Below are 23715 nucleotides of genomic sequence, written 5' to 3' on the forward strand. Positions count from 1 at the left end.
ATGCTTACAGTATCATTTAATACACATATTTAGTTTAATCCAAGCAGTTAACAAGTCCTGGAATAAAAAGAAAAACCACTTTATCTTGGTTCAAGCAAAGCATTTGAAGGCAGGTTCCCCTAGGAAATGAGGCCTGTGTGATTGCACTGCCAATCCATCTGTCTCTCCAATAACTTCTCAACCTCGGACATGTTTCAGCCAAATTCTGCACAGACATGACATTCCCAGCAAAGCTGAGTGAGCACAAAGTTCAAGGAGCTGGCAGCTCAAGAGAAGAGGGACCTACACCAGTGCCCCCACTAAAGAAGCTCTGCCGAGTGAGCTCAGCAGCTCTTTTCACTTTGCTCCCCCAGGCCAGTTCTTCATCAGAGCCAACTGCAATCCCTGCTACCATTGCCCAGCTGTTATCTGGAGAGAAGGAAGGCAGGCAAAGGTAGCTGGAGGGGAGGGAACCACAGGGGACACGGAGGGAGCAGGGGTTGAGGGGTGGGCAAAGAGCTGGGAGGCAAGAATTCAAATCCAGGCAGCCAGGATTCATTAGTTCCACTGTCACAGAACAACTTGTTTCTCAGTAATACAGTTCAGCCAAGAAACCACTAAAAGGAGTTATCTGCACTGCTCTGTTGATACTGCATCTTCTAAACCTTTATTTGCTGGCATTTTGGATCCTGTCTCCACCCATGGAGGCTTGTGCAGGGAGAAGATTTGATCAATCCTCAGCAAGCAGAAACAAACATTTACATGGATGAGAGAAGGAAAAGATACATAATAACATCAATCTAGAGTTGCAAATATCATGTTGCTTTAAATATGCCAGAGGAGAACTTGTCTCCTTCCAAAGAGGGATATTCTCTGTTTCTTTTCATCTGCACCATTGTCTCCTATGTTTTACTCTGCTTGGGAATAGTAGAATGTGTGAGTAAGGACAGAGTTTACCAAATACTGAATTCGTTTGGATTGATTTAACCATTTAGGCTTTTACTTGTGCTTAGGGAAATGTGCTATACTTTGAAGAAGTTGTTTGATGCCATTTTTTCCAAGTGAGATGTAAACTGATTCTCCTCCTTTTCCTATAAAGGGTCCCATAAAAAGTTGTCCTGTGACATACGCAAAAGGACACCAGAAAAGAAATAGCCCAGTTGACAGAAACCACTCCAGACAGATGTATTTGTGAGCTATACATCAATTTCTTGCTCTGTCAAAAACTGACTACATAATATAAAAGTAGCCAGGTCACTCTAGAATACGAAGCCTTACAAGGACAATGTCCCAGTTTTTCCCACATGTCAAGATCTGTGACACCAGCTCCATTATTATGGTACCCGTCATTCCTGGATGTCATTAAGCATGAGTCATATCCAAAATCAGCTTCAGTTTTGCTCCAGGTAGGGCAGAGACCCATCCATTAACAAGGTGCTTGACCAGGACAGAAACAGAATTAGCAAAATTATGATTTCCAGTGTCTATCAGATCAGTAGCTGGCACTTAAAACTCCAGTTGTTATTTGTTAAAAAAAAACAATCCCAGAAGGAGTGGTACAAACTCTTGGAAAGACTTTTCTGCTTACAATTTTTTTTTTAAGTGCAGAAATTTAACTCCCCATGGTTTGCTCCCAATACCAGTAGTGGCTGAGGTTCCCAAAAAGCTGGTTCAATACCCATGGGAGGGATAAGTTTAGACCATTCCTCAATGCCTTGCCAGCTACCAGGTGGGACTAGAAACACCTGGGCCTAAATCATCCTGATAAATGTTCCCATCCCAGTGCTGTGTCTACCCAAACCATCTGAAGGTATCTCCTACAATTCGTCCTGAAAACCTGGTCCTGAGTTACCATGCAACTTCCAGAGGACCTCTGGTGTTCCTTCTTAACTGCAACTGAAATGTGGGAATAGAAGAGAATGAAAAATACTGCTATGTGCCCAGTTCTCTCTCAGAATAAGTGACCAAAGCACATTGCATTGCAGAGGGGAAAAGGGTCTTGATCATTGAGCTCAGATGTAACATCAGCATCTTCCTAGAGAGAAAAGCAGCAGAATTTGCCCACAAGCAGCGTTATCACTCAGGTTGTGTGCTCTGCAGAGCTAAGGGAAAGCTAAGATGCAGGAGCCAGAAAGGACCATGCAAACTCTCTCATGGAGCTAGCCTGGAACTCCAACAGTGAAGCCAAAAGTTTTTGCTGGAGAGAAGCAGAGTTGTTCCAGGAGTGTGGAGGGGAGCAAAGAAGTCTGGGTGGAAGTTAAAAGAGCTGTGGGAGATGGCTGTACTCACTCTCCTGCCATCATCTCCTGTCCAGAGTATGCCAGTCTTTTCTCTATTCTCTAGGTGCCACCTAATGCATGGTGGAAGGAAAAAAGATAAAACCATGAGGTGGTCATGGTGGGGAGGAATGGCTTTTCACACCAGAGAATGCACAGCTGCTTTGCTGGTGGAAAGAGCTGGATGCAATTCTTTCTCATTGCTGGCCTTCCATGTGAACTGACACATCCACAGAGCTACAACTGAACATGTGGGAGCTGTAGGCTCAAGAAAGCCCAGATCATTTTCTGTTGCCTCCATTCATCTGGCACTTGTGTTCTTAGATTTCCTTTAGTCCAGACAAGGACTCTGACAGGGCTGAGCAACTCCACAGCCAGCAAATAAAGTTCAGAGTATATCGGTATCTCTCATATAATGCAGCACTGACTTCCCATATGTTCAAAACAGATATGGGAGGAGACACCAGCTATGAAAATGCCCCATAGGAACTAAAGAATCCCTTGTTTAGGAAGCAAGCAGGATTCCACAGGAGTGTGCTTCAGCAGCAGACCTACCTCTATGCAGCAGCACCTAGGGCTGCCTGAAAGAAAAAAGGGGATTACAAGGCATTTGACACATTACTTTTTTCTGCTGAACAAGACCTGCATGAATCCTATCTCAGAATAGCTCACAACTGAAATGTTTATTTACCTTCCCTTCATCAGATGACAAAGAGAGGTGTAATTTTGCTGTGCTTCACAAAGGAAATGGCTCTCTGCACAGCAACTGTAACCAAAGGTTCCCAAGATCCAAATTGGTTTTGACACAAATCCTTCCATGAATCTGTCACTGGCCTTCAGCACCGTGGTTCTCCTATGGATTAAAATCAGGATGTGAACGACAGTGATCTCAGCAAAGCAGAAACCATCTTGCAGCTCTCTGGATCTTCTGTGGTAGCATCAGGTAACTTCCTTAGGAACAAAGCTTTAATTGAACTTGAGTGACTAATATGTTCAAACCAGAAACTTTCCTGTGGGTTTTAAAAATTTAATTATATTCCATCCCCAAATTTTCCTAGTGCTACTCATTGAAAATACACAGCTGCACTGGTGAAGCTGTCAGTGAAAGGAAGCAAGAGGTTTTGGCAGCTGCACAGAGGGGAAGAGGTGAGGCCTTGGACTCATGAGAAGGCGTTGGAGACAGCTTAGGCTTGGAGATCTCTGGAGTCTGATGACATTTTTGGCGATCTGAAGAGAACTCATTTCATCCCCACCCTTCTGTGAATAAGGCAGAGGTGAGTAGGTCACCAGGCAGCAGGTCTTGGTCCCAGCTCTCGCTGCAGCAGCTCGTACGGCCCCAGTCAAAGTGTGCTTGGTTCTTTCCTGCATCTGCAGGAAGGAGGACGTGCACTATCCAACATGAACATCCAGACCTGAGGTGCTCTGGGAGGAGGACTCTTAGCTCTAGGAAACGGGTGAGTTGGAGCCCAAAAGTGCTCAAGGTACATATACTGGTGTTTCCAGCATGGAATTTCAGCTCAGGAGCATTTCATGCACATGCTGATGTCTCCAGCATGGATTTCAGCTCAGGAACATTGCACACACAATTCTGAGCTAGAGGAACTTCTCAGCAAAAATGTCTATCCAAGCAAGTCACTCAAAGAGCTGCACTGAGCAAAAGAACAGCCTTCCTGGTATTTGTCTTTCTCTGCATGACACAAATATATTTTCACACTGTCTGAAGCACCTCCTCCTACATTTATACAGCTGCTACCAATGGAGAGGGAGCCACCAGCATGGCTTCAAGGCATTGGCGTAGAAAAAACCAGAAATAATAATTATTTACACACTTAATAATAATTATTTACACAACTTATTTTCAACCTATATTTCAGTAATTCAAAATGTAACAGAGAAGAGTGAAACCCCAAAGACATTTCAATATTCTAATAAGCTTTCAGATTGTGAAATACAATAAAGGAAAAATAAATCACCCCCTTCAGAACAAGTCTGCCTGAATAAAACAGGACTTTCCTGTGCAAGAGATGCTATTTCAGTGGGCTTAAAGTGCTATATAAGTATTGATTAGTATTAATTCTCACTGCTGTTGTTTGAGCTGCCTACAGCAAATATGGTAGAAATATCTCCTTCCCAGCCATGCAGTACAGCAAGACACTTTTAACACAGCAAAGAGGGCTTTCAAGGCCTATCTTTAAAGGGGTTCAATACCAAAGTCACAGAGTATTACACCTTCACTGACATTAGTATCAGCCTGGCAGAGAATTGCAGTTGATCTCACAAATTTATTCCTGAACTAGGTTTAATTTTAAATATGTGAACAATGTACATTTGTAGAGTTTCCCTTATTCAGAGCTTCTTCCCCACCCCTTTATTGCAGCAAAGCCTTTCTAATGCTGTTTCTGAAGCATTCTGCCTTACACACCTCACAGACACTGATGAACTGGTGATATCTGAGGTGCTGTTAATCAGGACCTGCTTGTTCAGATGACACAAAAGTAGCCCAAGTGCACCCTCTGACACTGTGTAAAACCCTCCTTCCTGTTCTGCAGCCCTCCTTGATGTGGTAATGCAATAGCAGACCAAAAGAAAACATGCAACTCTCGGCAGTGTACATCAATGAGGGGACCAAAATAGGTTTATCAAATAAAAATGTGACTCTGACCCATCCTTGGAACCAAATCAAAGAGTATCTAATGGCAGCAGTAGGTCTCCAAGAAGAAAACAAAGCTAAGCTAGTTTAAAATAGATCCAAAGAAGAATATGTGGGGTTTTTGTTGTGGTCACTGCCAGCCAGATTATGATTGGTTACAAATGTTAAGGGCCCTTGAGTTGCTCGAGTTCCTAATCCATCAATTTGGTCATCACCATGTGCCAAGCAATGACCTCAGTCAAAAGCCATAAATCACTGCTCAGTTAAAGAACCAAACCTGCAAGCTCCCTCCAGTATCACTTCTCTCAGCACTTGTGCGTGGGGCAGGCAGGCTGCGCAGGGCTTGGGATTAGCTGATTTACAGGGAGGAAGACAAAAGAGCTCTCAACCCCAAGTACCAAGTTTTGCATTAACAGAAGCTAGCATGGAGCAGATTGAGTAAAAAGGCAATAAAAACCAGAGTGTTTGCTTTGCAGTGGATTAAGAGCTGAAAGATCTGCTTCCTTGCAGTGTGGTCCCAGTAAAAGATTTAAAGCAATATGTAAAGAAGTTGTATCAGATTTTGTATTTCTTATCCCTCTAATTTTCTAATTGCTAATCCTCTTCAGGGCATCACCAGCTACCTTGCAGTTACTGCACTTTGCAAAGAGTGCCAAAGACATCTGTTGTTCATCAATGCCATTGCAAGTTCTGAGAAAATTCACTCTCCAGTCTGAAGAGGAATCTCTAGCTATGTTCTATTTGGCATCAATACCAAAGGTGATTTTTTAAAGTATGAAAGTTAGTTCATCTTTACTTATATAAAGCAGGTGTTCAACTACAAAGCTTTCCACTGTAGGAAGAGTATGATCAAAGTGACCTTAACAAAACCTGTTGTTACAAGGATTTTGAGGATCCAGGAGAATGTAGCAGGAAGAGGGAGAAAGGAATATTTCAAACAGTAGAGAATAAGTGTGGTTATATTTTTCACCACTGAGCATTTTATAGCTAACTGTGTTACCTGGGAAGGACAGCTTTCATGAAGCCTTTCCACATCTCTCTATTCCAGTGACTTCCAGTCCTTTTCAGATATTTCTCTGCTTGTGTTTCCATACCTATATCTATGACACACATATATATTTAAAAGACAGTAAGTAACATTATAGGTTACAGCAAAAATACACATTGAAGTGCTATACCACTAAAAGCAAATATTCCCAAGGCAGTTTGGAGCTGAACATTGTGTCTGTATTAACAATACCCTCCAAAAAGTTTTAATCTCACAAGCTTTCCCAAATTAATCCCAAATTAGGCTGTGGCAATTACAGCGAAGGCCACGCATATTATTCATTCAAATTTAAATACAAGAGTCAGTCTTTTCAGAAATAGACTGTATTTTAGTAATGAAATCTTACCCCAAAGTAGAATCTTAAATGACAATTCATCAGAATTAAAAGCATTGACAAATTAAGTGTTTTGGGCTTGCATACATTCTTATTTTTAAATGCTTTTGGCAGCTAACTCCATCTTTAAAATTCCAGTACAATTTTGTGGAATTGCCTTCTACACTGAAAGGACATAAAGCAGTGAGAATAGATTTACCCCGTTTCTGTCTCCTGTCACAGCATATGTTGCAGTTGAGACAGCCACAATACCCAGAGTGTCACCACACAATTTCAGGAAGCCCCAACCCACACAGAGTCACACCAGGGCACTCGAGGAGGCTGCAGGCTCTGCTCCCTTGTCCTTCAGCCCAGCCTTTCATCCCCTCCTGTTGATGCACTGCCCCTGTGTGCCTCTGGGCCCTGTGTGCTTGCCCAGCACACCTGGGCACTCCCTGGCTCCTTACCTGCAATTTTATTCACCTGTCCTGCACAGCTGCACCCACTGGGGATGAGGATCAGCCCCAGCCCCACTCCCCATCACCATACACTGAGTGCCTGCAGTTTCTGCTTCAAAAGATCCTGAGGAATAAAACCTGACACAGAGGGCATGAAGTGACTTGGTTTTCACAGCAGATTACACAAACTACAGGAAGACACAACCACTGTACCCACTCCAGTCCTTGAGATCCTGGCTCCAGGAAAGGGAATTCCAGAGGAATCTTGCTACTCTGCCAATCCTATGGTTGGCATAACTGCACCCTCCTGTTGCAAAAGGCACTGTCACTGGAAACAATTTTTTGTCACAGGCTTTCCTCCATACACCTGCTCCACCAGCTCTTTTTCAAATTTGTGTGCCTCCTGGCATTTAGGAAATTGAGAAGGGCAATACTGCTGCGTGTGGGAATCATTGCCTAAAATCCAGTGCCCCAAGATGCACAGTGGAACTGCAGTCAGCAAGATGCTGGAACTCAACTGGCTGCAGAAATCTTGAGGTCTGACCCAAGAAGCTCAACAGAGAAAGCAATTTAAAATATACAACTGCCAGTGCAGCATGGTGTCTTTTTTGGCAGAGGACATAAAAATAGCAAAGAAACCACAGCTCTGTTCTTTTTATGAAAGCCTGGCAATTTTCCAGTAGAGACTTAAGTACTTTTTGTACTTTGGGGGAAAAAAAAAAGGCGATGGGATGTGGTCCAAGACTGGTCATAGGAACCTGAGAAATATGGAATAAGAGCTAGGCTGAAGCAGCCAAAGTGGTACCACCAGCTGCAGCCCCATTAATTAACGCTGTGAGGTATGTAGCTGTAAGAGTGACCCTGATAATTGTTGAACACGAGCAGATAACTTTTAAGAACAGCTCTGCTTTTCTTACTGTGGTCTACTTACCCAAGGAGTACCTTGCACATTTCCCCCATCTCCCAGGGCAGTAAATTAGGTCTAATTGCAGAGGTATGTAGTAAAAGCTATGCTCAGCTTTCTGCAGCATTTGAAGATTAATTTTACAGTTTTAGGTCTTCTCTGGATGCTTAAAATTGGGGGGAGAGGGCCCTGAGAGAAAATGCAGATTTTAGGGATCTATAAAATTTCCTCAGTTTAGACAAATAAGTTTTCCTCTGCAACTCAAAATACGGAACTGAAAACTATAGTTCTGTAGGTGGGAGCAGAGCTCACTAGAAAAGAGATTCCTTTTTATTTTTTGGAGTTCTTCTTTTAATTTGAAAAAACTGATAACTTTATCTGCTTAAAAGGGAAAAAAATGACAGCACAATGAATTATTTTTACTGTACCCTAAATATAGTTTTGTGAATAATTTTGGAAAAATATTACCTATAATGGATACAGAGAAAAATTCTACAGCTTCACTGGTATCACTGACTTGTGCAAACAGCAGCAACTGCTCAGGATTTCAGATCCTTGTGCTGTGCCTTTAGTCTCTGTGTGGAACTCAGTAATGCTTTCAAACCTCTTTTACAAATATTTTCTTTGTCCTTTTTGTCTCCCCTACGTTGCTGTCCCCCTGCCCCTGCTACAGGCCAGCCTCCACACTAAAATCCAGCAGGGAACAGCAGCTCCTCACTCCTTCCAGAGCCAGATCCTTCTGGTAGCTGTGAACTTGACAAACAGCCTGAGGATTTTATCTCTAAACAAAGCTGTTGGGTCGATCCCAGGAAACAATGTTTATCTCAGACTGCAGAACACAACTTGCATGCCCTGCGCAGAGGGGGACACTTAACATGTGCTGCTTTTAGCAGTGAGCTAAAAGTGCTTTTACCTGTTCTTGTCAGGGCTCTGACACACATGGGGAATGTTCCTCAGCAAGTGCCAGCAAGGAACCACTTCCTCTGACCAAACCCCAGCACCTACACTGTGAATGCCACATCTACGTGTGTGACAACAGAGATGTAATCGAAATGCAAACAAAATCCACAAACAAAAAGTAGTCACCCAACTCAAGGCCAAGCAGAAGAAGAAAAGACAGGAGGTTTTTGGGCTGGCTGGTTCTTCTGGGAATGCAGCTGTGCATTCCAGCAGGCAGCAAGAATGTGGGTTTTTCCACTTATGCTGATCACAAGCTTTGCTACATTCTAGGAAAAAGCATTCATCCCCCATGCATGTGGTTGAACTAGATAGCTTCACAGAGTAACACTGCACTACATGAAAGAATGGAAATTAAACAAAGATTCTTTGAAAGGCTTCTAATGTCAGCCAGCATCATAGGGCAGAAAAATTAAGTCACTCTCAAAAACACACATTTCATTTTCTGGCTGTGCAAGCCTGAATATACTGGGCATATCTGACATGTAGCTTGATGTTGTCTCAGGCTTTCTACTCCCACAGCCAAGTGAAACAGAATCCAGAAGTTTTGCCAAATTTATCACATGCAGTTCTTTATACCAATTAAGTATGATCAGTAATGATCAGCTAAAAAGCCTCCTCAGGTCCTTGTGTTGCTGTATATTTTTCTGTCTCTCCAGAGTCACAAAGTGTTGACTTTTCTTGTGCCACACACTTTGGGCTGAAACCTTCCCGTGCTGTGAACAAAGGGATGCCAACAACGAAGGAACTTCTGAGGAAGACCCCCCCTGAGCTGCTACCAGTGGTGCTTGTTAGAGACACCACAAATCCTATAGCTAATAACTGAACCACTGCAAAAGATCCTTGGAACTCCTTCCTTCTGCCAAACGGCACAAAGCTTAAATAGATAGCATCACTATCTGCCTCAAGTGGGCTCCATTAAAAACAGATCCTCCCCTCACCTTCTGACACAGCAGTGGAGAAAAAGAAGCCAAAAAACCAAAAATAGAACTTTTGTAGTAGCCCGCTTGTAATGACGTAGCAAAAATGACCAGTGAGGGGTGAAGAGTGACAGGACAATGTGATCTTTAAAGTGTGTGGTTTGCCAAATTAAAAAGTGAGTTTATCACTATGAATATGCCCAATCTTCAATGGCATTTGATTCAATTCTCCCTGTTTTCTAATGATGTTCTAATGTGAAAAGAGGTCAAAATTGTGATGAATGTTGTGACTTATCTATTAATAGGTAAAAAGCTAAAAGCTAAAAGCTTGATAAAGCTTTATCTCTCCTCAGAGCAAGTGCCTACCTGTTGCATCAGTAGATGGTCCTTAGCAGGACTCATTTTAAATTTAGAGCTTTGTCACCTCTGAAAAGAGTGTTTCATCTTTTAAACATCTCTTAAAAAGTCGCTTTGTACTTGTTCTGGCTCTCATTAATTCTAAGGGGAATTGCAAAAAGGACTAGTAGAGCTTATATAAATAATGAACAATGAGAAAAAATGGGATATAAAAATAAAATTAATTGCCTCCAAATCTGCCCCATCTCTTTTTTACCTTTCAATAATGATTGCATGTGTCTTCTGCACATTCAAGCATCTGAAAAATATATAAACCATTTTTATGGCATAGAGCAAAAATTTATCTCCGTATTTCAGCTTAGATCTGCAAGAATACACTTAAATTTTAGAAATGGAGCAAGAAAACCAAGACAGTTTTATTCCATGCACAGCAATTACTCCAGCTGTCAGCAGAAGTCACTTTTACTGCTAAAGCAAATGTACAAAGCATCAAGTGGATCCCACAAAAACAACCCAAATTTATTTTAGAAGACCACACCTTCTGTTCTGTAGGCCCTTAAGTCAGGCATATGGAAGAGCAAATTACCAAGAAGAATTAAAAGAAGTGAAAAAGCCACAGATTCAAGCAAAAAGCTAATTTTTTCCTTAGCACTTAGGAGAACCAAAGTTAGTACTGAATTTCAAAAACATTTACAGATCTTCTGCAGCTCTCTCACTCTTAGCTGCACAGAGAAATCCTGCTGCCACTGTGGACAACAGGAGTTCTGCTGTCAGCTTCAGGGGAAGCCAGAACTCTACCCTCTTTTGGTACCAAAGCCCACAAACCCAAAATTCAACCCTTTGTGGTTTGTTTTCAACCACAAAGAGAGGTGGCAACACTTGCTATAAGGCAGTGAAATTTTTCAGTAGCTACTGGTTATGCTAAACATTATTTAAACTGATCCATATACTGGTTATGCTAAATTTATTTAAACTGATCTCTCTCAGTCATGAAGGTACCCATATTGCTGGAAGTGTCCAACTTCAGGTAATTTATCAGCATAGAAATGGCAACACCAATTTAATTCTCACAGCTCCAAAAAGTATCATTTTCTTTAAAACAAAACACAAAGATAAAAGCTCAAATTAAAGTCTAAAGTGGATGGTAAATGTGTTATTAAAAACTCTGCCCTGGATTCTTTTCCAGGTCACACTGATGTAAATACTGTGTATTTCTAAAGTTTCTCTTGGCTTCCTGAAAGGGAGTAAATTCTAGAACAACAGTATGAAATCTGTTTGAACAGTTTAACCAATACTTGCTGCAAAAATGTAGATTATATGTGTGATGTATAAAACCAGCAGATTACAGAAAGCAAATTTTATTAAACTCATTGTCCTCCAAACCCAGGATGGATCCTTATAGCCCATCTCCCATAGAAGCATTGTATGTGAAACGGGGTAATGTATAAACAAAGTGCTTTATCTGGGGTATGACTGGAAGCTCCAGGATTGCAACGTCCTTTAAGATAACATTCCAAACCTATCCTTTTAAGTTTTCAGCCAAGAATTTGTTTTTATAATTTCTTTGCTCTTGGCAAAAGGAAACTATACGTCAGGCTAAGTTCACCCTCTCATTCAATGCCACTACCACTCCCCCATTTTTTTTGCCAAAGACACAAAACAAGTGTTTTGAAACCCAAAACAACAGGGAATGGGCTACAGCAGCTCCGTGTCGTGGTTTCTTAATCGTATTTACCATGAGACGTCACCAGGCAGCTCATTGGCAACACAAATAATAATATTGTTTTATCTCCCACTGGATCTCACCCTGCACTTCTCACTCGGGTGTCCCAGCCACCACGAGCTGAACTGGGAGAAGCAGCACTGGTGTGGAAAAGGCCTGACTCCTACCCTAGGGCAAGAATGCTCAGGGTTTAGTACTGCTGTAATTCTGCCACTGCAATGTTTCTTGGAAACACAGTACTCCCTTGACCTCACAAGTAACAGTTTTAATCGACTTTTTCATTCCAAGATTTTGGTCTTCTTTCTCACAGACTGGTGCACGACACCGTTTTAGGCACCCTAAAGGCTTAACTGACTTCTATCCCCCAAAAACCAGCTAAAGGCCACCAAGAGCACCTCTACCTCCCAGAAAACCCTCTCACAATATGCACTATGTGATGAGGTCATTTATTGAGCATAACCAGTAATAAAACCTCAGAAGGGAGATTTTAGGGAGTGTCTTCTTCCCCCTCTACCAGCTGCAGGGATTTTCCAATCACTTTATACTTCCATAGCAGTATGTACTTCTCAAGGGAAAAAAAAGCCACTGCAGGGTACACATAGAAGCTAATGATGAGCAGCTTTGAAGAAATCTCAGTCTCAATTATTTATAAATATCACTCTTAATTGCACTCTGTGAAAGAAAATATATGTTGCAACAATTTTTCCTGATAGCCACACCTACATCTGACACTAAGTAAACACTATATATCACTACAAAGGCTGAGACCTTATTTCACTTTGTTGAGCAATAGCAGAGAGAGGATACCTCACTGTAAAACACCATTTTTTCATTTAATTTCACATTAATTTAAGCACTGCTGTTCACAAAACTGAAGCACTTTTACAGAAATACAACAAGCTGAACAGAGATGTTCTCAGAAATGTTAAAAAAACAAGCAGGGACCAGAACAGAAAATTTTGCAGCAAATTTTAGGTGTGAGGAGGCAAGCCCAGAGCATGTGTGGAAGTGTGTGATTGTGTAAGCCTCATGCTGTTCCTTGTAGTTTCCTGATGGATGAAGCCAAGATCGTGCTCTGCTGAGAGTCAGCATTTGTTTCTTGCAGAAAGAATTGCTGTATTTTGTCTCCTGCCTTTGGGATGCTCAAGGCAGTAGGGACAATTTTTTTTTCCCCACCTTCATCCTTGAAAACCATTTGCAGTTTTAGGAGAGGGACAAATGCCTCCCTTAAAAAAAAAAAAAAATAAAAAAAAATCCCTCTCAAACAAGGAAAAGAAAAAGAACATATTCCCCACCTGAGACTGAGAGTTAAATAGAGTTTTACCTTTATTCCCCCAACAAATGAAAACAGAGACCAAGGGAGATCTTGTCCCAGAGTGCTCTGGGAGACTCTGGGGTGGCAAGGAGAAACAGAGACGGGTTCATGACCACCAGGATCCCTCCCCTGCTCCAGTTAATTCAGAGAAGTGTTGGAATTCACAGCCCTTGCTGAGCCCTCTAGCAGCAGATTTACAGCTTCTGCACATGCTGCTGTAAGAAGCTGTGTTTATTATACTGCTCATGCTGCCATCCCAAATGCATCCCATTAAAATGCTCCTTTCCCCTGTCAAAAAGCTACATTCTGGTCTCTTACTCAGCCTCTGAATTCAAAGGCCTTCCCCAGAGCTCAAGTAATTTCACCTGGTATCAGCAGTGATATCAGCAGCTCAGGAATTTAAGCACATCCATTCAAAACCCTGAATACCTTTAAAAACACTTAACTAAATTATGATGTGTTTGTTAAATTTTGCATGCCAAATCAAAATAAACCCCTGCCTTAGAAGAGCCATCCAACTTAAGCTGGAATTTCCATGGGAAAAAAAATAATGCAAAGCCTTTTAATGAGAATGTGAAAGGTTAGACGATTTGGATTTAGAACTACTAAAGGAACAAAATCTTTACCTTATGTGTGTATCAACAAGAGAACAAAGCCTGATATGTGCAATTAACAATAATCTTCAAAGTGAAGGACTAGAATTAAAGAATAAACTGTTTTTCTTCTGAAACTAGAAATTAGCAAAACCAAGGTCAGACAATTTCCTGAAAATAAATGTATTAGTCTTTTTCTGCTGTTTTCCCCCATTGTTTTTTGATCAGTATTTACTAAAAACTCAATGTGCTCGGGACTCAAGTGTTTGGTCTACAGCTCAGCACTGGAGAGGCACAGACACAGCATCAGAACACCCTGGGCCAATGACTTTTTTATGTTTTACAGCCATTTATAAATGGATTTTTAAAAAGAAACAAACCCACCTCTTTATTTTGGAAGGCTGAACTAACAGCCTTGTTTTGGGTAAGTTTCCACTAAGTGTTCAAATCTAAAATGATAATACAGGCTTAATGGGCAAGTGAATTACAACCATTGTAAAAAAATGAACAAATTTGACTGAGTGATTGTTTTTATATACAGAACATTTCAGTTCACATCCCAGTAATATTCTGGTCTTCACAGAATCACAGGATGGTTGAGTTGGAAGGGACATCTGGAAGTCCTCTGGTCCAGCCTCCTGCTCAAGGAGGTTCATCTAGAACTGGTTAGCTGGTGTTGACCATTTTCCTAAATTCAGGAGGAAACGACAAAAATTGTTTGTGGGATTTCTTACTGTTGAGTTTTTGTTATTTTTTTTTTGTTTGTTTGTTTGTTTGTTATTGTTAATCTCATTCCTCTTAGAAATGTGGGAATGATAGAAAGAAGCTCTTTATGGCGATTTCTTTTTATCTGCTTTGTACAGCTCTTTGGAAGTACTGGGTAGCTAGTCATATCATCAGAGCTTTAATTTCTAGCAGTGATCTCTGCTAGAATTCCCTTCAGGATTATATCAGAATTTGGATTCCTTGTTTGTCACCAAATACTCTTTCATATTGGTAGCATAGAAAGTGAAGTGGAAAAAAAAAGGTGTAGACACAGCTGAAGAGATGTTTTAATTTGATTGTGTTTTCAAAGTTGTGTATTTTAACAACCTGTTCTTTTACAAAACTTTGAAATTCAGGGCATGCATCCTCATTGGTTAAAGGCTTAAATTTTAAACAAAGCATGTTCCTCGTTGACTGTAATTTTGGCTCCTAACAACAATTATTAAAAAAAAAATACATTAAAACAACTCCTTTACTACCTCCTCAGTATTTCTACAAGAGAATATAAAACTTTCTAAGTCAAGGTGTACGGGGTCAACTTAATCTTGCCAATAATCTTTGCAGTGTGTGAGAGATTCTCCAGCAGCATCAGCTCAGGAGTTTAAAAGAGTTATCAAATCTAAAAAGCAGGATTACAGTTATCAGCCCAGTATTTCTGTTTTAAGAGATGGATTATTGATCAACACAGAGATAAGGCTGATCTGAGTGAAAGATTTCCAGTCCAACCAGTAAGAAACCAAAGCGTTAGTTCAGAGAAGGCATTTTTTGTACATTTAATCACACTGTCCATTGAATAGAAAATACATAAAGCTCTATGTAAAAAAGTTGATTTTTAAAAAATCTGTACAATCTTCTCATCACAGGAAGGGATCAGAATTTCTTTTAGCTCTCATGATAAAATACTAGCAAACTAGCCATCTCAAATACAGTGTTCAGGGCTTGGAAAGGGAATTTGAAACAAAACTAAACAGAAATATTCAGATGGGAATGGTATACTCACTTGGATCCAAGTCAAAGTAAGCTGTAAGTGATAAATCCTTTATAAATGTGCATAATTCTTTTATATGGATGCTCTTCTGGTATTACAATTCTTAACTGTTTTACTTGTTCTAGACTTACCTGTTTATTTTTCCTGTTAACTGGTTTCACCCTTCAAGCTTAACATAACTGTTCACATGCAACATTTTAGCAAAACTGAAGAAAACAGAGCAGTACAAAAATTCACTCTATGGTCAATAGGTATCAGTGACCTGGGTGGCTGCTTTTCCTTTTCACACTGGGTATAGAACTTTCACTTTGGTAGGAGGAATACTCTGGTGTCCTGGAACTCAGAGAGGATCACAGCTACACCTCCTGTGTGCATATGGAAACATATGGGCTCTTCCTCTTTGGTTTACTCTAAAATAAAATTAAAATAAAATAAAATAAAAGTTGTTTTTAGGGCAAGTTTGCAATTAATAGACTGAAAGCAACCCAGTGACATGCCCATTATAATATATTGTAGCAGGTATTTAAGATGCATTTTCAAATCAGTTTGACCATAGTCCAAACAAGAGAAAGGATTTTGTGTCATCACAGCAAGGGCTGACTGCAGTTATGCCATTTTGAAAATCTCTCCACTGATAAACAGGTCTGCTTGTTTTAAAGCTCTGTTTACTTATGTCTTTGTGGAACTGGCCCAGCATTTCCTAAGTATATTTTAAGCTATTTTTGTTATTGTTATTTCACAAGTATTTTCTTCCAGAGTACATCTTTTGTTTCCACAGAAATAGCACCAACTTCTTTTGTAGTCCCTGTGTTTTCTGGGGACACCAAAGGCATCTGTTATCTGCCATGGCCTGTTTCTGTGCCTCTGCTGGGGGTGTGGACAGAGTGTGCTGCAGGACAAACATCTTTCCAAATTGAGCTCCTAATCTCCCTGCTTTAGGTAGTATTCTTTAGTAAGTAAGAACATGAGTAACTCAGGGATCATGTATGGCTGCTTCTGCTGTACTCTCCATGGTTTGCAAATAAACTCTGAAAGGCCGTCTAAACAGTTTACAGTCTGGAGCTGTGCAAGTGTTGAGGAAAACACTCCAAAATTTGTGTTTTAACAGAATCTACACCCTTTATTCTTAGCCCAAATACACTGGGAGTAGATTGGAGGTGTGCACAATACACTGCATTCCCAAATATCTAACACACTGTATTCTCAAATATCTAATTTAAACATTAATGATACAGTCCTTTGAATAATACAGACAGAAGCTGATCCTTTTAAACTAACCCAGGTAAGTCCTGAATGGATAAAGATCATCTATCTACGAGCAGTTTGGATTTTAAAAGGTGTTGAAGTCATATGTAAAAATCCCTTCCCGGTTTTTAAGTAAAACACACCTTCTCAAGTTATTTGAGGAACTTTGTAAAAGAATGGGTCAAATCTTTACACATAATCTAATAAATGCTACTGTGGGTAATTCAGAAACACATTCAGTCCACCACAGTGGGACCTCAGGAGCTGTGACAAGAGGAAAAAAATAAAGCATCCAAAAATCCAGTTTGTGTAATGTACAACTCTACAACCTGATGTCTCAAATACTTACCTTTAAATGTTGTTTCATGTTATTGTCACCAGCACCACATATGAAAATATGGCTTACACTTGGTATTCTAATTTCTGTAAACAGTTCTTAAAGCTGTGAGTATTCCTACTGACTTCTGTATAAAGCCAAATCATAAGAAGTCCCTTGAAGATAAAACCATGACTCTGAATGTAGCACTGCTATTCCAGTTTTATGGACCTACTTTCTCCAAGACAGGATTTGCCATTTGTAGATCAACCACTAGAGATAAAAATAACCTTTCTGATAATAATTCATCACTTCTTTAACTTAGGTAGACTGTACCTTTCTTTTACATACAAAGCCTGCTCATTTTTAATCTAAGCAAATTCACAGGGAGGAATTGAAAATTTTACTTCTTTGTTGCTTTTTTTTTCTTAGTCTGCAGTAAATTAAACAGAGATGTCTCCAAAAGCACAAGGCTGGTGATGAGATATGACAATTTTCTTATTTGGAGAAATCTAATTGTAAGTAGAGACATCCTTTTCCCGAAGTGCTCGCAGATTTACAGCTTCGAAATGGTGCAGTTGGACTTGGGTTTCCCTGTCTCCCAGCCTGCACCCTGACAAATCACCCCTGCCTGCTGGGACTGAGAATCCTGAGGAACTGCAGGCCCTGGGCTCCCATCCCTGCCAATGCAATGTTCAACAGGCAGTCCTCTCCCAGGCTCAGCTCAGCTCTGTGCCCAACTATCTGCACCTCAGTTACCCCTCTGAAGCACTTTCCTGCCTCGTTCAGGCTCATTTCTCAACTCCCAGGTAACAAATCTGCAACCTGATTACAACTGGGTGAGTTTAGTCCAGGCTCTTCTAAGGCAGCTGCATAATCTGAGCCCTCTGCTGCAGCTGTTGTTGAACAGAAGTTATCTCTAAATTGCAGACAAAATCATTCTATATTTACAAAAGCTACTATGCAAAATATCAAGATATACTGTATTACACTGTGCTTATTGTTTTCACTGGGACCTTACTGTTTGCTCAGTCCTCACTGTGAGAAACCCACAGCTGCATTTTGCATCTGACTGGGAAAGAATTTAAAACCTGAATGTTCTGATCACAAATTTCCCATTGCCAAGTAAATGTCACTATGCATTTAATGAATAAAAATCGTATCTCCTTAGAATTGAAACCAACTTCATGACTGGCAACATCAGGGTTTCTTTTAATAGGCTTGGGGGGAAAGCTGGCATTATAGTTGTGTACAATTAATCACTTTTCCTTGCCCCTTTGGTATCATATAACCAGAAAAGGTTTCCAGAAAGAAAGAGAAAGTTTCCAGAATACAGCATTTGCAAGACTATTAGCCAAGCTTCTCCACTGTTGCAAGCAGACACAGCCAAACTAGGCGAAATGAACTTGACAGTGGGATCAAAATTAATCTAATGTTTGCTTAGACTGCATTTGTTTTTACAGATATTGCCCTAAGGAAAGGGCTGGGACTCAGCGTGGTATCCTCCACTCCTCCACCAGCAGAGGCCCAATGGGACTCCAGGCTCTAGAATGGATTTTTTTGGAACTACCTAAGGTCACTGGGTTTGGAAAGACTCTTGGACCATCAGTGATGGTCAGGGGCCACCAAGTGGGCTGTGGAAACCTTAGAAGAAGAAAACACTGACATGAACCCAAGCCTCTCTTGTGGATTCTTCCTCTCAGTGATAAAACAAGTGAACAGAGATCCAAATTAGAAATGCATTACCTAAGTTTATTAGAAGATTAATTGTTCAGTAAATGACAGAGAATCTTGGATGAATTTCTCTGCAACTCCAATTCTAGCATCCAGCAGAGGAAATAAAAGATTATGCAACAATGAAACACTAAGTTAGAATCACCCAACCACCAGATGAGTAAAATACTCATTTTTAAAATTCTTGAAAACAGAAACCCTGAAAAGAAAATGTACCTTGGCTGGAAAAGGCATGCTCTGATCATGAACATAAGCTGTGAAGCCCATCTAGAATTAAAGTCTCAGCATGTAAAGCAATTCAGCAATTTTAATGAAATATATAAATAACAAGGTATTTATTATAGGCCACTGGAGCATGATGTCCTGTAACAGACAAAAAATTCCTCAGCCAAGAAAAGAAGGTAGAACTATAACCATTTACAGGCTGGGGGAAAAAGCTACAGAACACTGTCAATTGATAATTTCTAAAAGTTTAAGACAAATATATGTGTATATATATATATATATATATATATATATACAACACACATCCTTATCAGCAGCACATTGCAGAGGTATTTCAACTATCTCCACATCAAATCAAGCTTGATAAAACAATGACATATTACATGACATCTGCACTCTGCTTGGAGAGAACAAATGCTGGACTCATCTCTACCAATGATTTTTAATGTTATACCTGTGCCATTCAGGACACTTGAAAATATTTGTATAGTTCCTCTCAGATTGTTTATCTAAGAGCTTTTCAACATCTAAACTGCAGAAAGGAAGCTCCAGCACGTGGATTGACCCAGAACCCCAAAAGAGGAGTGTAAAATAAACAAACCTCAATGAGAGAGAGAAGGTATGCATGAGAGGAAGGCTAGTTGTCCAAAGGAACTCATTGCCATTTCAGTATGATAAATTATCAATGTCAAACTGACACCTTTGTAAATAAGCTCTTCAAAATGCATTAGAGACACACAAACAAGTAATGAGCTCTTTTTGGAACTCTTTTTGTTCAGTCTGAAGTAAACACAGAACAACTAACTTGCGTGCTTGAAGCGAAAGAATGAGGAGTTCCAGGCTGCACCAGCTCCCTCCTTCCTCCTCATTTCAAAATTTTGCAGAGATCTGTAGTGGTTACTGTGAAAAGCCATCCCCATGGCCAGGGCTGGACAGCCCCAGCAGAAGAGCAGCTTGCAGCACAGCACAGATGGGTTACCTCTGCATTCATGCTCAGGGGCTGCTCTTCAAGGCACTAGAACCACTAAAGCACTCAAACACCAAAGCACAAGTTGTGATGTCCTCTCCCTTGATTACCCCACCAGAAGCCCCAGTTTGCTGACACCATCTGTACTCACCAAGTGCTTCGGCATGATCTCATCCAAGACCTCTCTCCAGCTTGACCACCAGCCTGAGCCCAAACCTAGGTGAAGGTACCAGAGGTGAACATATCTCCTTTGATCTAAGCCTTTCAGGCCCTGGCTCACTACTGTTTCCTGGCTGTAGAACTCTTGCTGCTCAGAAAAGGAGGAAGATGGTTTCTCTGATGGCCATGAGACAGAGCCCATCTGGAAGAGAAAGGAAAGAGTTTCATGCCTCACTGGATGCAAAACTCCTTCCCTCTTTCAAGAAAATTTTATTTCTATCTTTTTTGTCCTCAGTCCTTTAGAGTTGTCCTCAGTTTCTTTAGAGCTGGCCAGTCCTTAACATGGTGCTTTATGTCTTGTACTAAGGGGCCTGGAGGCAGCAAAAGTAGTACTCAAGCAGCCAAAATTTTATCCATAAATACAGGTGAAGTCAAGCGAGAATATTAATCACAAATAATATCTTCTATTAACTCAGCAGAGCTGAGATAAGCTTACAAGTCAGGTAAGGGCAGAAAATAAGATATGGTGACAGCCTCTAAGTGTTGGTTATATCAACCCATCAATTCAGAAAAGTATCAAGACATTTGCAAACAAATGCAGGCTAGGATGCCATATCCAGTCACAATACAATAAAAGAATGATCCTGGTTTATCTATCACAAAATATCAGTGCCTTGATTCAGATTCACCAATTGCCATAGAAGTTAAGGTTTCCTCTTCTTCTGGTAAAAAAAACTTAGTGGGGCATAGATTTGAAGCAGCCAGAGTCATTACCTGGTTTGAACTCCCACATAGCTCAGACCATTAAAATACACCGAGGTATCCCTGATTTAGTCTCAAAATTCTGGACATCAAACATTAAAGAAGTTTTAGCACACAGTAACCATCCCCAACAGATTCCCATTTTTGGTGAACAATAGCACAACTCAATAATATAATTTTCTGCCCATGGCAGAAAATTACCTCATGGCAATTTGTAAATATTTGAGAAAGCTAAACCATTTCTCCACCATTTGACAAATATGGAAACTGAAACTCCAAAGCATGAAAGTTAGGCACAGGGAAATTAATCTCTAACTAAAGCCAAGAAAAATTTATATGTACTAATGAAAGTCTGCAAAGTGGAGTTTAAATGAGATCTGAGTGCCATGCAGGCTTGCTGCCTGGTCCTTCAGTTTACCCAAGCCAATCTAAAGTGAATATAAAATAAAGAATATCTGAGTCTTATAATATTTTTGCTTTTGCAGAGGAAAGCTACTGGTTATTTTTATTTACCTTTATTTGCTTTGTATTCCTGAACAGCCAAAGGTGGAAAAGCAAAAGGTAAATTTTTGTCACAGAAGAAACTACTGAAGCTAGAGAAAGCAAATCTTCTGTTCCATGGAAGGGTCCACATGCCTGTCTAACCCAGCCATATTTCTGGGGTTAAATGATGCAAAGATAAAAAGGTGACTTTGTGAAACAAAGGTAAATAGAATCTCAGATACTCTCATTCATATTCTGAAGTTATTGCCATCAGCTCTGTGAACAACACATTTCACAGCTTGTGAATTTCCAGCAATCATATATTAGGACAGTAAGAGAGCACCAAGTACAGTCCTATAAACCTTTGGAAGGGTTTGCTTTATTTATAGTCCAGTTGGGGACACTACCAATACTCTACAAAGTATTGGAATCCAGTAGAATCCAGTCCTCAAATCATCCATTTTATATTTCTGATGACCTGGATTATAACGATGTATTTGCACTGCTCCACAAGTTCACATACAAGGTAAGGAATTATGATTTATTTTTTGTCATTCTTCCAGGCAGAACTAGGTCCACCAGGTGCAAAAAAACTGTGCAGGCTTCACATAAAACAAGATCATGTCTCCAAGGAAGTGGAATAACCCTTCCTTTTCAGAGGCTTCGTTTAGCCCTGTTAGCTTTTACATGTGAGCAAAGTAACAGAAGTATAAAAATAATTAAAATCTGAAAAAAAGTTCTAAGGTCACTAAATTTGATTCTGAAGTCATGATCAGCTATACACAACACCTAAATGCTAAACTAATACACAGATTCCCTTTTAGAGGAGCTTGTCTTTCTAGGTGAGATGTATTGATGAGGCATGGGAGGGAGAACCTTGTAAAGTTGCCCCATAAACATGACTCCCTAACTTGTTGTGTTCTAAGTCCTTTGTGACACCCATGACTGTCCAGAATCCAGCACTGGCACTCACCATACATTCACTTTTTTCTAGGAAAGGTTATATTTAATTATGTTAAACTGCATTGAAAATATTTGTGACATCTGTCAAATTAATTTTAAAAAAATTCATTAGGGTCAGTGTAACTGCAATAAATAGAAAATTAATAGCATGGGGATTCTTTTAAGGTTACATTAAAATAACATTCAGGATCTGTCTGAATCTGACAATATCCAGGGAACTGGCTACAGCCATAATTTGTCCTTAAATTCTTTGTGCTTACATAGGAAAGGTACTAAACAATCCATATTTTTTATTCACAGTGCTCTGTGTGCTGGAGTAGAGCAAGTAGGTTCAGATTAAACCTCAGATTTAGGCAGTTCAGCTTAATTTGGCTTTACAGCTCTCCTAAGGCAAGTTACTCTTTTGATCCGTTTTTATAAATTCTGGAAAACTACATTTAAATCTTCCCACAGGTGTTTGGTGGAAGAGCTATCATCCATTGATGGTGTGAATTGCTGATCCTTGTGCACAGAAGGACACAGAGCCTGGCAAAATCCTATTGCTGCTGGCAGTGCCTACTGGGACATGCCAGAACAAGGGTTTAAATATAAACATCACTTGGCTGAATTCACTCCTTTCCCTTCCTGCATTCCCTGCTTTCCCCTCGTGACACTGTGTCTCAGAAATACACCTTCTCTTGCCTCAGAGAAAAGGACATGGCAAAATTTGGATTTCTGCACTGCAACAGTTAGGATCATTGGAGAATGACATTCTCCCATCTGTATTTTGGGTTCAAAATATAAAAATATGGAGACAAATTAAATCACAGTAAAAATTAAATCACATTAAATCCAGGATAGTTTTGAAATTTGTCATCTAAAAAAGCCCAAATGCAGAGCTTTAATTTGGAATGTATGTGCCAAGTACAGCTCATAGCTCAGTATTTTTAAAACAATATACCAGGGATTTCAAGGACATATGACTGAATCCTGTATCTTTTAGCTAAATTGAAAACAGGCACCCAGGTGAAATCCTCATTTCCAAATTTACATCTGAGTTTTTTCCCAGTTGGACAGGAGAAGCTTTTCTCACAGGGCTTTTAAACACATCTTTAAATTGCAATTTTGTTAGTTAGATCTGAGTGACAAGAAAGATGAATCATGTCTCAGAATTTATTCAGCATTGCTAATTAAACTCATTCCTGGAGGCCTGGGAAGCACTAAACCACTGGAGTGTAACAGTGAAAATTAGTGATTTGAATAGAAGAATCATGAACTTTGGAAAAGAAAACATTACCCATCAGTGGAGCTCACAAAATAGCCTCTTACAGAAACTAAATAAGATTAATGAAGGTGAAGTCAAGAAAAACAACAGCTTTTAAAAGTCCTCATGTCTTATTTTCTAAAGAACACATAAAATAGACTCAGTGCCACTAAAAACCCTTAACATGCACATTTAACATGAAAATAGAGGGAAGCAAGTTTTTATAGGCCTCACCTTACTACATTGCACAGAAAAAAATATTCTGTCCAACAAAAAATAGAAAAAAAACAATTCAAAAGAAAATAACCTTCAAGTACTTCTAAATATTTGAGTCTAGATCCCAACCTTTCAAATTTTTTCATACTTCAGTTA

General features: G+C 40.0%; 1 long non-coding RNA gene across 9 annotated transcripts in view; it reads right to left on the reverse strand.

Annotated features, from left to right (window-relative positions):
* Positions 1-23715, reverse strand: part of LOC110469132 (uncharacterized) — a 35120-nt gene continuing 11405 nt past the window's right edge. For 4 of the 9 annotated variants that reach the window (XR_014955289.1, XR_014955290.1, XR_014955288.1 and 1 more), the window contains 2 exons: positions 5906-23715; positions 1-4034 (listed from right to left, as the gene is read on the reverse strand). The exon at positions 5906-23715 is cut by the window's right edge. This is a non-coding gene — a long non-coding RNA (uncharacterized LOC110469132). The other 5 variants (XR_014955287.1, XR_014955284.1, XR_014955285.1 and 2 more) reach the window with 5 other exon arrangements.

The sequence above is a fragment of the Lonchura striata genome, chromosome 5 (assembly GCF_050655825.1).
Source record: "Lonchura striata isolate lonStrDom1 chromosome 5, ASM5065582v1, whole genome shotgun sequence".
Taxonomy (NCBI): domain Eukaryota; kingdom Metazoa; phylum Chordata; class Aves; order Passeriformes; family Estrildidae; genus Lonchura; species Lonchura striata.